Genomic DNA, 14709 nt, shown 5'->3' with positions numbered 1-14709 from the left:
ATAGATAGCACTTAAAGGTATGCAGTGTGTTTTGCAAATGTCATCTCATTTTATCCTTACATAAATCTTGGGAGATAGATTCTATTATTATTATTCCCATTTTATAGAGGTAAATAAGGTTAAGTGACTTGTCCAGAGCCACACAGCTAATAAATGCCTAAAGTTGGATTTGAACTCAGATCTTCATGATTTTAGGAGCACTGCTTGCTTTTTTTTTTTTTTTTTTTTTACTGTACCACCTAACTGCCTCTTTTTGATTTCTGGTATTCAGGCAAATTTATTTTTAGTTAATAGTTTCCTCAATTGGGAGACAGTATGATAAGTCAGGAAAGACCTGGATTTAAATCCTGTTTCTAACATATACTACATCTACATGACTGGTCAGTAGTGCACTCTACGTCAGGGCTTCTTAAACTTTTTCTACTTGTGACCTCTTTTTGCCTGAGAAATTTTTACGTGACCTGGATATATAAGTATATAAAACACGCATTTAAATAAAACATTTACTGATGATTAATTTTGCAACACCCACATAAGTTGTAAAACTCCTTATGGGGTGGCAACTCTCAATTAAAGAAGCTGGACTCTAAGCAACTCTCTTAAATCTTTAAGTTTACATCTGTAGCATTTCTCTGAGATAATCAGTTTACATTTAATCTGGTATGATTGGTTTGTTAAATGTAATCACAAAATCCCAGGTTTGTTTTGTTTGTGTGTGTGTGTGTGTGTGTGTGTGTGTGTGTTTTTACCTGTTTTAAAGAACTTAAGTGACCCATCCCATTCCCTAAAAGAATCCCTATTTTTTATGAATCCAACAATTGGTCACTTTTTCAGCCTCCCTGTGTGAAGGTGCCTAGTGAGAAGGAGGCTGCCTATCTCCCATATAAGTGGCAATTTGCCCTGATAACCAAGCTTTATTTGTTTCTCTGCACATTTAATCTATCACTCCTGTTTGTCTCTGCACTTGTATCCAAGTCTAATCTCTCCATGTGACAACCCTTCAAGTACTTACAGCTTTCATGTCCCTTTCCAAGTCTTCTCTTTTCCAGGCTAAGAAACTCCAGGCTTCTCCCTAATTCCATTGACTGACCCTCATGACATAGCTTTAACCAGCCTAAATGTTTTCCAGGATTCACTCTATCTGATCAATGTCTTTCTTTAACTATATTGTTCAGAACTGAACATAATCACTTAGACTGTAGAGAGAAACTGCTTCATCCTCACCTAGGGAAATTCATCCTCTTAATGTAGTTCAAGATTGTGTTAGCTATTTTTCCTTGCTAATGTGATAAGACACATAGTTTTCTTTTTATTTTTTTTTCTTTTCTTTTCCTGGTTTTGGAGGTGGAGTGGGCAAAGCAATAGGGGTTAAGTGACTTGCCCAAGATCATACAGCTCATACAGTATCTCAAGTGTCTAAGACTGGATTTGAAATCAGGTCCTCTTGACTACAGGGACACATTGTTTCAAAGTAAAAAAATTCTAAGATCACAAAATTCTAGTTCTGTTTGAGAATTCTGGTGAAGACTTTATGTAATAATGAAAAAAATGTACTCCCTCTAAAGCATCTCTCACTCACACACACACACACACACACACACACACACACACACACACACGTAAAAATCATTTCCTGCCAGTGAGGAACTCTGGTCTAATTGTGGAATCTGATTTTATGCAGGTTTTAGAAAATCGAAAAGACGTTTATCACTTGTCATGAGTAAAATCTTACATTACAATACAAGTCTAAGACTGAAACTTGAAAGTGTTACTATATCATTTATTCACTAACAAATAAGCAGATGAGGAGAGAGAGATAGGAACAGGACTTACAATTTCATTGGCTTAAGAAAATCCACTAGAAGAGGAAATTTCCTCTAATAAAGTAGGTCTTCATCTTCTCTTCAAATTATAGTTTTAGTTACCTAAATCACTGAGATGTAACTTTAAGGTCACCTGGCTAGTATGAATGGGGGCAGAACTCAAACCCAAATCTTTGTGTTCAGGAGCCAGCAATTTATCCAATACGGCAATACATCTTTTGCAGAGGCAATTAGTATATAAATATATTAACTTATATCATATTGCTTGCAATCTTGGGGAGAGGGAAGATTGAAGGGAGAAAGGGAGAAAATTTTAGAACACAAAGTTTTATAAAATTAATGTTGAAAACTATCTTTGGGGTAGCTAGATGGTGCAAGCATCAGCCTTGAATTCAGGAGGACCAGAGTTCAAATTTGATCTCAGACACTTAACACTTCCTAGCTGTGTGACCCTGGGCAAGTCACTTAACCCAGTCTCAGGGAAAAAACAAACAAAAAAAAACTATCTTTAATGTATTTGAAAAAATAAAATACTATTAGGAAAATAAATAGAACTATAACAATGACCTATAACAAAGACCAGCAATAATAATCCCAGTTTTCCTTGAAGATCTCTTAAAAGTAAATAATATAATCCATGCAGCTAAATGCAAATTATATGCAAATAACACATGGCTATTTAGGCAGATAGTGAATATTTAGGCAGATCTGCTATTCCTGTTATGGAAGTAACTATTTTCAAACAAATAAGTATAATCTTTGGGGAGAAAAAACAACTGTGAATCTGTTTCAAAGTTGCTTAAGTAGGAATCTATATTAGATTTCCTCAAAATATCACTGTTTCCTTCAATGGATTATCATATGTCACTACTATTTACTGAGTTCTCACTATGTACATATCCTGAACTGTGCAGGACTCCAGGAAAGAAACTGATTTTAGACAACTCAGTCAAACAGCTGAGAATATTTCCCTTTATGAAGGCATTTTGAGTTTGAGAGAGTCAATGAGCTTACCATCTCTCCTCCTTTGCTGCTGTTTCATGATTTGGGAGGATACCTACAATCTTGATTTCTTTTCAAAGTCAATGGAAAATATGTTTCCAGTCTTTTTAAGACTAAATTTTGAATCCATGAGATATGCCATATATTGTTGGAAGTGTGAACATTTTTATTGACAGTTGGGGGATTCCTTCCCTCATTTCCTTGATTTCCAAGCCCTCACAGAGGCCCTTGCCAATCTTAGTTTAGCGTCATTCGGTAATACCTCCACTACTGATTTCGGATATGTCAGTATGCTTGTCATTTTCTTTCTGGAAACTGTGTTTCACACCCACATGGCAAGTATGTGATATAGCTCTTGTTTGCTTTCTGTTTCCTTTTAGCATGGAAAATAGACAGTTTTGGCAAATAATAGCCAATGATGACTTTAGCAGTTTGTTAAATGACTTCACATATAAGTGTTTACACCTTTATGCTTACCTTTATGATTCCCTATATCTGGGTAAGGAGGGGGACACAGGTGTGACCCTAAGAATCTTAAGAGAGGGTCTTACCTGCTTTATTCCCTTGTCTTCAGATAGAATCTTACTTAATATCATTCCTAATGCATGATAGAGTAGTAAAAGTGTTGTATTTGATATTAAAAGTCAAAGGTTCAGATCCCAGCTTTGCTAAATAAATGAAATGTACTTACTTTATGCCAGACACCAGACTAATTATTTTACAAATATTATCACATGTTCCTCAATATAACATTATAATTAGCCTCATAGTTGAGGCAAACAGAGGTTAAATGATTTTTCCACAGTCACACAACTAGTAAGTGTCCAAGGGAACCTCAGGTCTTCCTAACTTCAGGCCCAATACTTTGTCTAATATAACTTAGCTGCTCTGTGACTTTGGGGCAAATCATTTAACTTCTGACTACCTTGTTTTCCTCAGCTATAAAAGGAAGTGTTGGATTAAATGATTTCTAAGGTCCTTTTCATAGTTAACAAAATGCCACCATGTTTGTTTTTAGAAGTAATTTTTAGAAGTAAATTAGTCAATTTATATGGGATCAGTTATTCCCTATTCTCCAAATTGGTCCCATGTTCTATAAATATCATCTCTAGCTTGTTTTCAAACACTCCAAAGGGGAACTATCCCATGATTAGTATATAGCTCATTATGGTCTGAAGCAAGATAAAAAATGCAAAATATCATTTGGTGTTTTTAAAAAAATTAATAGTTCTATAGTTATGGCTTGGAAAAGAGAAAAAAAATTCCCTGGTATTAATGTTATGCATCAAAATGTTTAATTCCTGAGAACATTTCCTAGTGGTAAATTCAGAAGAAAAAGTAGTTTCAGCAGATTTTGTCCCTTCTTAATATATTTGGAGAATTTTCAGGATCTTCACTGTATATTCTGATACTTCCCCATTATTGACCAAAGACTGACAGAAATGACTTTCAAGTTTATGAAAAATAATTATGTATTATCATATTACAAATTGTAAGAATATAAAATTGTGTATTCTCAAATTACAGAATTTTATCTCAATATAGGCTAAGACATAAAACATATATGAAGGATGTTTATTATTATAAGGAAAGACAAAATTGTGATTTGGTACATAATGCATTATAACTTTTGGGCAAAATAAATATAAAATATAAAGGCATTCATTTGTGAGATGGTTATAGGGTGAGATAGATGTTCAAATACTTGATAATAAATTATAATCTTCAAATAACTTAGAAGCTTATAGCTAAGGCCAAAGCAAAAAAAGAGAAGGAAATGGGGAAAAAAAGTTATACAATTTAGAGCAAAAAGGTGAAAATAATGTGTAGATCAAAGTTTTATATATAGTCAGAATGTGATTCCTTAAGAAAAGCAAAATACAAAATTGTATTAGAACTAAAAGTTAATATGTGATTAAAAACAGTTTGATATAAATAATGGGAAACCTAAGTCGATAAAGAAAAAATGAATTTGTAGTTTTTTGGGGTTTTTTTGGTTTTGGGGTTTTTTTAATTCAGGAGCAGATAGCAAGTTTATTTGATAAAAGCAGAGTGCAAATAGGCCAAAGAGGACATATGGTAGGGGTTGGAAGTAAGGATTTTGGTAATCCTGAAAAAGGTAAAATTAGTTGCTTCAGGGACAAAAGGATGATTTTCATACTGAGAAAGTTAGGAGGTTCTTTATGGAAAGGAAGATTGCTTTCAGCCATTTAGCACCATCCAGAACAGCTGTTCATAGCTGATACAACCCTTGCTGTCTTTATGCCCTGCCACCAACACTTCTACTTCTTCTGTCATCTTCTCAACCAGGATGATGAAGATGTGCTGGATCTCAGCCCCCATGACTATTCCATTCCCTTCCTTGTCAAACACTGAAGTTCTTCTACATAGTCCTCATATGTGCCCTGGTCCTTATTCTTTGCTACAGTTTTCAGTATTAGCAGAAAGCGTTCAAAGTCCAGTACCTTCACATTCATCTCATCATTCTTGGGATTCCCTAATACCTTGAGCACCTCATCATGGGTTTGTGACCCAGGGTTTGTATCACATCTCCATGCTTGCTGTATAAGATCTTTTCATCCCATTTGGTCAAACAGCTGGAAAGCCTCCTTGAACTCTGCTGTCTGATTTTCCATTGAAGTCATATATCTTGGTTGTGCAGCCTCCTGCTGCTGCCACCTCTGCTGTTGCTGCTGCTGCTGCTGCTGCTGTTGCTGCGCTACGTAATGGCTCCCAATTTGTAGTTTTAAAGGAAAAGAATGTTTATGGGCATAACATGGAGAGATCAGACCACTTTCTTTGTAGCTCAGTTTGGCCTTGGGCCCTTGCTGAAGAATATATGTGACCAGAGACACTGGTTGATCTCTTTTTTTCCCTGTGACCAGGAAACAGGGGGTTGGTGTGTGTGTGTGTTTGGGAGGGGGGTATGTTTAGGACTCTGGGTCAATATGGAAAGTTGGCTGTGCTGAAAGTGATTAGTGACTGAGCCAGAAAAGTTCACTTGGTGGACTTTAAAAGAAGAAGACAAATGTTCCATTTCTCTCTTCCTTTCTCATTGATATTATACTTAGATTTCTGTTGGCTTTATTTAGGATTTCCAGCAAGATTGGGGAGGATATAGCTCCCTTCTCTCTCTTCCTCAAGTAGCAAATGCAGGTAAAAACTATAGATCCATGACTTTAAATACTTGTGCTTTTAAGCCTGTGTTTTAAGACCCTAGCTGTTTTATCTGCTTTTCTTTGAGAACTCTGAGGAAGATATTTCTAACCCGTGACAACTACTATGTAAACTTGAAAGGGCTAGTTTCATTGAAATGGGTGCTGGTTGCTCAGAAGGAGGTACTTTTGGCAGCTAGTTGTTTGTTGTTATTTGTCCTTCATTCTTGAGAAGAGGACCATGACATCAGAAAGATGATACCATGATATACAAATGAGGAAGCTTAGTGAGGGAGAGCTGTGCAAGGTCACCTGCCTCACTTTCCCCTCCAAAACCATCCAGGTCTAGTGGCAAGATATAGATCAAGAGTAATGGAGATGGCCCTGGATGAAAGAGGCCAAGTTTTCAACAGATCTCAGTTTGATTGAAGCCCTATGCTTTCTGTGATTAAGGCTTGGTAGTATCTGAGGCAAAGAATTTCCATTTTCACCTAGTCCAAAAAAAAATCTAAATAAATAAATGAATGAATGGATATGGCAGGGGAAGACCCTCTGGATTTCTAGCCAAAGCAGAAATGATTGCTATTTACATTAAATCTGAGTCAATCAGGACCCATATAATGATCAAGTGGAGCTTAACCTAGGGTTTATTGGTGGCCAATTAGAATCATATTGGTTTTAATTTAAAACCTGGTCCTTAAAAAAAAATCTAGCCAATAAATCTCAAGATATTTTGAGAGGATTCAAGGTACAAAAGAGAAAAAAATGCTTTTAAATGAACGGAGAGAGAGAGAGAGAGAGGGAAGAAGCGGGGAAAGGAGGAAAGAAGGGAAGGAAGGAAAGAGGGAAGGGAGGGAAGTGCTAAGGTTTAGATTTAGGGAACCAAAATGAGATTAGAATTTCTGGTGGTCAGGGAGTTAAATGATAAGGTCTAGTGGCAGGTTCGAGATTCAGGGAACCAAATGGAGAGGTTTGGCTCCCCTGCGACCCCTTGGGTAGGAAGTTTTGGGGACTCCCTTCTGGTGGTGCAGAGGTTCTCTGTAAAGGAATTTACAGACCCAAAAACCTATAGATTGATAAAAGAGGTTTATTATAGGAATTGGGAAGTAAGGTTAGAAATCCTGATGGAGAGGCCCTGACAGAGAAGCATAAAGTCTGGTTAGGAAAATAGGTGAGAGTAAAGAGAAGGTGGCACTGGAAAAGAATATTCCAGTGGACAGATCTATGGAAAATGGAATTTTGCACTGAGAATGCAGTTCTCAGTGGAATAAAGGTCCTAGCAGCAAAAGACACTGCCAAGGTCCATCTGCAAAGACTTTAGTTGATGGAAGCTTATTACATTGGGTGTCTTAATGGGCATTGGGACAGCCCCAGTTGTCTCAGACCTAGTGGGGACTGGAAGAGCCAAGATCTCCCATTGGAATTCAAAGGGATGCTGTTTGACCAGGAATTGTAATTGAATCAAAGATTCTGGCATCCTCGAAAGACAACTTGTCTGGGGAGGATATGCCTCAGCCAGGAGGAGCTGAGAATCTGAAGGGAATCACAGATCAATAGAAAATACAGTTTCTTAAAGAGATCACAACCCGCTTCAGAAGGAGTAAAGAAAGGGAGAAGATAAAAAAGAAAAAAGGGAAAGCAGAAAGAGAGAGAGGGAGGGAGGGAAGGAGAGAGAAAGAAGAAGGAAGTGAGAGGATGGGATTGAAGAAAGAAAGGAAGGAAGGAAAGAGGGAAGAAGGGGGAGAGAGGGAGAAAGGCAAAAAGGAAGGAACGAGTTGCTACTTGGGCAGTATAAATCTAAAATAAATGTGAAAGATTTGTTCAGGAGTTCCACCTATCTACTGGAAGTCTTTACTTCCTAATATAACATAATTTGGAGCTTGGGGTTATTATTTAATGTTTAAAGTATTTATCAATGGGTAGCTTGAGTTCTTTGTTTTAATAAATAGTTTTTGTGGTTAAAGAACAAAATAACCTGATTTAGTCAGAAGCTGTCTTATCCAACTCACTGTACAAATAAAGAACCTAAGGCGTAGATAGGTTAAATGTTTTTTCCCAAGATCACTTGTGTTATCAAAGAACTCTGTGGAACTCAGCAGGATTGGGCAGTAAGCCTAGGAAGAGCTGCTATTGCCTACTGCTTCCCCCAGTTGCAAGCTAATCCAGGAGTAGTGTTACAACCAGTATTCTTTAGAGTGAGAGAAGGATCCTTTATTCAGATATTCTTATGAGAAGCAGATGTACTCATACATGAGATACACAGAGTACTTCCAGGAAGCAAACTTTATACTGGTAACTGTTCTTTACCCCTCCCTTCAAGGTTTAGATTGGTCAGATTTACTATCTGAGTAGCACTTAGGCTGGATTACAATCAAATTTACAATTAGTCATTTCACCATTGGAATAGCAAATAGATTGAATTACATTCCCCTCAAAAAGTCTTATACTTTGTCACTGACCATAGCTGGTTTGGGAGTGTAACTCCTTAGAGTCTAACCAGTTCTTTAACTCACAAGTAATTGGAGATATCTTAAGATATTTCACCTTCCCTCACCCCATCCTGTTCTAACAATATCTGTGGAAACCCAGCTTCTCATATTTCTCACAACTTGAATGGGGAACATTAGATGTAGAATTTGAATTAGAATTTGAATCTAGGTCCTTTGACTCCAAAATCAGTGTTTTTTCCTAATATGTCATATCTATTTGCAGATTGATTAAATTTAATAGAAGGAATTTGGGAAACTTAATATGATCCATAATTAAGCATTACATAAGAAATTATCCCTTTGAGGACTTTGGGATGGAGTCTTAATAAGGCAGAGAATTTGAGAAAAATCCTGAATGTCTTATCTGAGGTCAAGTCCCACTTAAGATCAAGGGAACACATTTGTGGGAGGAGTTTTTTCCACATCTGTAAGTGACAACTTGGAAACCATCCACCATCTGAGAGGTTAAATCCAATCAATCTTGAGTGCTTATTCCATTGTAGAGAATCTTACACAAAGTCTAGATCTCATTTGAGTTTGCTTGCTTTTCAAGTTAGCTTGCTTGCCCTATCATCAGACAAGTTTGAATTTCTCAATCTTATAAAGTAACCACCTTCTGAATCTCAGTTCTTTTATGTATAAAATAGGAATGTAATATCTACCTCATAGGATTATTGTGATGACTAAATAAGATAGTGTTTATCAAGTTCTTTGGAAATCAGCAAAGATTAACCATTTAAAAACACACACACACACACACCTGCCAATCTGAGAGATATGAGGTGGTACCTCAGAGTTGTTTTAATTTGCATTTCTCTAATCATAGGTGATTTAGAGCATTTTTTCATATGAATATAGATAGCTTTAATTTCATCATCTGACAATTGAAAGTTCATATGTTTGGACCATTTATCAAATGGGGAAATGACTTCTTTTTTTTCTCCTTTTAAGGTTTTTTAAATTATAGCTTTTTTTCAGGTGAACATCCATATACATATATGTTTATTTTTTATTTTCAAGTGAACATATATGTATACATATATTTTATTTCCAAGTGAATATATATATATATGTATGTATGTATAGTTGGTATTTTTGTTTTTGTAATTATAATAAAAACAGAATGTGAGAACTACTTTATAACATGCAATAGGCAAGGCAATAACTAAAAGCAAGGAGAATTATATAATGTCAGAACTGGAATAGATCTCAGTGGTCATCCAGTTCAACTCAATCTGGAGTCAGAGTTCTTTCTGGAACCAATTCCCAAAGAGACCAGTACACACACACACACACACACACACACACACACACACACACACACTGTTGTTTTCTTTTCTTTTTTTATTACAGCTTTTTGTTTACAATTTTTCAGCATTGACCCTTGCAAAACCTTCTGTTCCAACTCTTCCCCTCCTTCTCACCCCCTCCTCTAGATGGCAGGTAGACCAATATATGTTAAATATGTTAAAGTATATGTTAAATGCAATATATATATATATATATATATATATATACACACACATATATGTATACAGTTATCTTACTGCAAAGAAAAATCAGATTTAGAAATAAGGTAAAAATGATCTGAGAAGGAAAACTGTTAGGATTCTTACAAGGTACTAAGACAGTGGAATTGATAGAGAATAATTATCTAATTTAGCATGGTTCAGTATGATTGATCTGATCACACAAAATGGTCCAGAACTTGAAACAAAGTACTAAGTGGAATTAAGGAGACAATGGTTAAATCTAGTTTAGCATTGATTTAATCCTAAAACAAATAATGATTTCCTAGTGATTTAATATTGATTTATACTCAGTGTGGGGAATATAAGGAGGAGCTGTCAGGGCCAGGAAGGACAAGCCTACTAGAAGTTCATTCGGAGGAAGCTAGAGGCAGAAGCTGGCAAAGGCAAAGGACTAGCGGCAGGAGCTCTCAGAACCAAGGAGAGAGATAGGCCTCTAAGAAAACTAACTGGGACCAAGGAAGGAGACAAGACTTGGAAAGAGACAATAAAGAATTTGGACTTTAACTCCTGACAGCATTTGGGGTGATGATTACACCGTACTGAAACTAAGGCTGCCTCCAGAAGCTCCCCAAGAAACCTGCTCCCAGAGAACATTATATTTTAGAGAAGAATATTACAGAAAACAAAAATGCAAGTAGACAAAAACAGGAGTGAAAATGCATCAGTGTCCCAGTTTTCCCATATCCCCTCCAACATTCATCATTATCTTTTTCTGTCACCCTAGCCAATCTGAGAGGACACATACATTCTAGTGCCTGAAAGTGATCCAAAGCTCCTGAAGGCTTTGCCAGTGGACTCTCCTCTCAAGTTGGAAAGGCATTAAATAAATAAATAAAATAACCCTTAGGTAAATAAAATAGCCCATCAAATGGCCAGCCCAACTATGTTCTGAGAGGACCACTATTAGACCAACAGCATAAATTCTTTAGCAACAGCAGCTCACAGAGACACAAAATTGGAGAAGAATATCCACTGGCCAAAGTCATCGCATATTTGTCAGCCTAGTTTTGCTTGTGACTAGGGAGATAAACGATGCTATGTTCTTCTAATTAATTTATAATCTCATTCTTTATGTTTAGGTCATGAACCCAATTTGACCTTATCTTGGGTGTTCAGTATTAAGTGTGGGTCAATGCCTAGTTTCTGCCATACTAATTTCCAATTTTCCTAGCAATTTTTGTCAAATAGTGAATTCTTATCTCAAAAGCTGGGGTCTTTGGGTTTGTCAAACACTAGATTGCTATAGTTATCAAACCTATTCCACTGATCAACTAGTCTATTTCTTAGCCAATACCAAATGCTGCTTTATAATATAGTTTTAGATCTGAGTACAGCTAGGCCACCTTTATTTGATTTTTTTTTCATTAGTTGCCTTGAAATGTTTTGCCTTTTGTTCTTCCAGATGAATTTTGTTATTTTTCTAGGTCATTAAAATAGTTTCTTGGGAGTCTGATTGATATAGCACTAAATAAATAGATTAGTTTAGGGAGTATTGTCATCTTTGTTATATTTACTCAACCTATCCAGGAGCATTTAATATTTTCCCAATTGTTTAGATCTAACTTTATTTCTGTGGAAAGTGTTTTGTAGTTTTGCTCATATAGTTCCCGACTTTCCCTTGGCAAATAGATTCCCAAATTGACAGTTAATTTAAATGGAATTTCTCTTTTATATATCTCTTACTGTTGGATTTTGTTAGTGATGTATAAAGATGCTGATGATTTGTGTGGATTTATTTTGTATCCTGCAACTTTGCTAAAGTTGTGGATTGCTTCTAATAGTTTTTTAGGTGATTTTCTGGGGTTCTCTAAGTATATCATCATATCATCTTCAAAGAGTGATAATTTGGTTTCCTCATTACCTACTCTAATTTCTATAATTTCATTTTCATCTCTTATTGCTGAAGCTAGCATTTCTAATACAGTATTGAATAGTAATGATGATAGTGGGCAACCTTGTTTCACTCCTGATTTTCTTGGGAATGGTTCCAGTTTATCACCATTACATATGATGCTTACTGATGGTTTTAAATAGATGCTACTGACTGTTATAAGGAAAAGTCCATTTATTCCTATACTCTTTAGTGTTTTTTTTAATAGGAATGGGTGTTGGATTTTATCAAATGCTTTTTCTGCATCTATTGAGATGATCATATGGTTTTTGTTAATTTGGTTGCTGATATAGTCAATTATGCTAAAAGTTTTCTAATATTGATCCAGCCCTGCATTCCTGGTATAAATCTTACTTTATCATGGTGTATTATCCAGGAGATGATTTCCTGTAATCTTTTTGCTAAGATTTTATTTAAGATTTTTGCATCAATGTTCATTAGGGAGATTGGGCTATAATTTTCTTTCTCTGTTTACACCATACCTGGTTTAGGTATCAGTGCCACGTCTGTGTCATAAAAGGAATTTGGTAGGATTCCTTCATTCCCTATTTTTTCAAATAATTTATATAGCATTGGAGTTAATTGTTCTTTAAATGTTTGGTAGAATTCACATGTTAATCCATCTGGCCCTGGGGATTTTTTATTAGGGAGTTGGTTAATAGCTTGTTCTATTTCTTTTTCTAAAATGGGACTATTTAACCAATTTACTTCTTCCTCTGTTAATCTGGGCAACCTATATTTTTGAAGGTATTAATCCATTAATGACTTGTATTCTTATATATTTGACATACCTCTTTATATATTTTAGAAATGAGACCTTTATCAGAAATACTGACTAAATTTTTTCCCCAGATTTGTACTTCCCTTTTGATTTTGTTTTTGTTGGTTTTGTTTGTGCAAACTCTTTTTAATTTAATGTAATCAAAATTGTCTATTTTGTCTTTCATAATATTCTCTAGTACTTCTTTAGTCATGAATTTCTCCCTTCTCCAAAGATCTGATAGGTAAACTGTCCTTTGTTCTCCTAATTTTCTCATGGTGTTATCCTTTATGCCAAAATTATGTATGCAGTTTGACTTTATTTTGGTATGGAATGTGGTAAGTCTATGCCAAGTTTCTGACATAATATTTTCCAATTTTCTACCAATTTTTGTGAAATATTGAGTTCTTGTCCCAGAAGCTGGAGTTTTGAGGTTTATCAAATATTAGATTAATAGTCATTGATTATTGTATCATGTGTAACTAACCTATTTCACTGACCCATCATTCTATTTCTTAGCCAGTACCAAATAGTTTTGATAACTGCTTCTTTATAATACAGGTTTAGGTCTGCTAACACTAAAGCTACCATTCTTTGTATTTTTAAAAAAATTGATTCTGTTAATATCCTTGCCCTTTTGTTCTTCTAGATAAATTTTTTTTCAGTTCTGTAAAATAATTTTTTGGTAATTTGATTGGTATGGCACTGAACAAGTAGGCCAATTTAGGTAGAATTATAATTTTTATTATATTAACTCAGTCTACCAATGAGCATTTGATATTTTTCTAGTTATTTAGATCTCACTTATTTGTGTAAGAAATATTTTGTAATTGTCTCCATATAGTTCCTGGCTTTGTCTTTGCAGATAGACACCCAAATATTTTATTTTGTGCACAGTTACTTTAATTGAAATTTCTCTATTTCTTGCTGGTGCATTTTGTCAGTAATATGTAGAAATGCTGATGATTTGTGTGGGTTTATTTTATATCCTGCAACTTTGCAAAAGCTGTCAATTGTTTCAAGTAGGTTTTTAATGACTTTCTAGGATTCTCTAAATATGTCATCATATCACCTGCAAAGAGTGTTAGAATAGGTTAATTCCTTTAATTTATTTTTTTTTCTTATTGCTAAAGCAAATATTTTGGGCATACTTGTTTCATCCATGGTGTACAGGACCTTTTCGATTCCAGATAATCAATATCCAAATTCATTTTACTTTTTTTCTTTTTCTCAACTGTTTTTTTATTTTATTTTTAAATTAATTTTATAATTATAACTTTTTTTTGACAGTACATATGCATGGGTAATTTTTTACAACATTATCCCTTGCACTCACTTCTGTTCTGAATTTTCCTCTCCTTCCTTCCACCCCTTCCCCTACATGGCAGGCAGTCCCATACATGTTACATGTTATAATATATCCTAGATACAATATATATATGCAAAACCGAATTTTTTGTTGCCCAGGAAGAATTGGATTCAGAAGGTAAAAATAACCTGGGAAGAAAAACAGAAGTGCAAACAGTTTATACTCATTTCCCAGTGTTGCTTTTCTGGGTGTAGCTGATTCTGTCCATCATTGATCAATTGGAATTTAATTAAATCTTCTCTTTGTTGAAGATATCCAATTCTATCAGAATACATCCTCATACAGTATTGTTGTTGAAGTGTATGATGATCTCCTGGTTCTGCTCATTTCACTCAGCATCAGTAAGTCTCTCCAAGCTTCTCTGTATTCATCCTGCTGGTCATTTCTTACAGAACAATAATATTCCATAACATTCATATACTATAATTTACTCAACCATTCTCCAATTGGTGGGCATCGATTCATTTTCCAGTTTCAAGCCACTACAAAAAGGGCTGCCACAAACATTTTGGCACATATAGGTCCCTTTCCCTTCTTTAATATTTCTTTGGGATATAAGCCCACTAGTAGCACTGCTGGATCAAAGGATATGCACAGTTTGATAACTTTTGGGGCATAATTCCAGATTGTTCTCCAGAATGGTTGGATTCTTAAACAACTCCACCAACAATGTTTCAGTATCCAAGTT

At 35.2% G+C, this 14709-nt stretch overlaps 1 protein-coding gene and 1 pseudogene across 4 annotated transcripts in view; one reads left to right on the top strand and one right to left on the bottom strand.

The window, feature by feature from the left end:
• The window catches only part of KCNMB4 (potassium calcium-activated channel subfamily M regulatory beta subunit 4), a 144100-nt gene that overhangs the window by 102901 nt on the left and 26490 nt on the right, over nucleotides 1–14709 (top strand). The window lies entirely within an intron of this gene.
• On the bottom strand, nucleotides 5028–13816 carry LOC141542713 (myosin light polypeptide 6-like; annotated as a pseudogene).

Source organism: Sminthopsis crassicaudata, chromosome 5, assembly GCF_048593235.1.
Source record: "Sminthopsis crassicaudata isolate SCR6 chromosome 5, ASM4859323v1, whole genome shotgun sequence".
Taxonomy (NCBI): domain Eukaryota; kingdom Metazoa; phylum Chordata; class Mammalia; order Dasyuromorphia; family Dasyuridae; genus Sminthopsis; species Sminthopsis crassicaudata.
The sequence above is the reverse complement of the archived record's forward strand: the minus strand, read 5'-3'. Positions and strand labels throughout refer to the sequence as shown.